We start from the raw sequence: 631 nt of genomic DNA, 5'->3' as shown, positions 1-631 counted from the left end.
CCCTCAACTGCCTACTCATATAAGGAAGACAGCTATGAACAGAGATTCTTCTTTACCTAAGAAACTTATCTCTCTAATAGGGAACCTCTATTTTAGAGCCATCTCCCCTCACCTCCGTGCTAATGGTCTCTCTCCCCTCTGTATCCTCAGACTCCACTCCTCTCCTTAGCTCATATAAGTCTCGTGCTGCCTAAACATCTTTGGAATTTCCATGTCTGTGTGGATTCCCCACAGGTATGCTATTAAATTTGATTTTCTCCAGTTAATATGTCTCGTGTCAATGTGATTCTTAATTGAGCCAGAAGGAGCTTGAATGGCAGGATGAATCCTTCTTCCCTGATAATCCATTTGAAAAATACTATAAATACAAACTAGTATTCATATTACTGTTATTAGATAAATATAAACGTGCTCCATTTTTACGTTCAGAACAATAAATTACAGTAGGGAGCAGGCAGGAGAAAAGAGCACCGACACCAATTTTTTTAAGATTTTATTTATTTGAGAGAGAGTGCATAAGCACGGGGTGCAGGGCACGGAGGGAGAAGCAGACTCCCCACTGAGCAAGGAGCCCGAAGCAGGACTCGGTCCCAGGACCCCGAGATCATGACCTGAGCCGAAGGCAGACGCT

Source organism: Leptonychotes weddellii, chromosome 12 (genome assembly GCF_054177405.1).
Source record: "Leptonychotes weddellii isolate Sample4059 chromosome 12, ASM5417740v2, whole genome shotgun sequence".
Classification (NCBI taxonomy): Eukaryota; Metazoa; Chordata; class Mammalia; order Carnivora; family Phocidae; genus Leptonychotes; species Leptonychotes weddellii.
The sequence above is the reverse complement of the archived record's forward strand: the minus strand, read 5'-3'. Positions refer to the sequence as shown.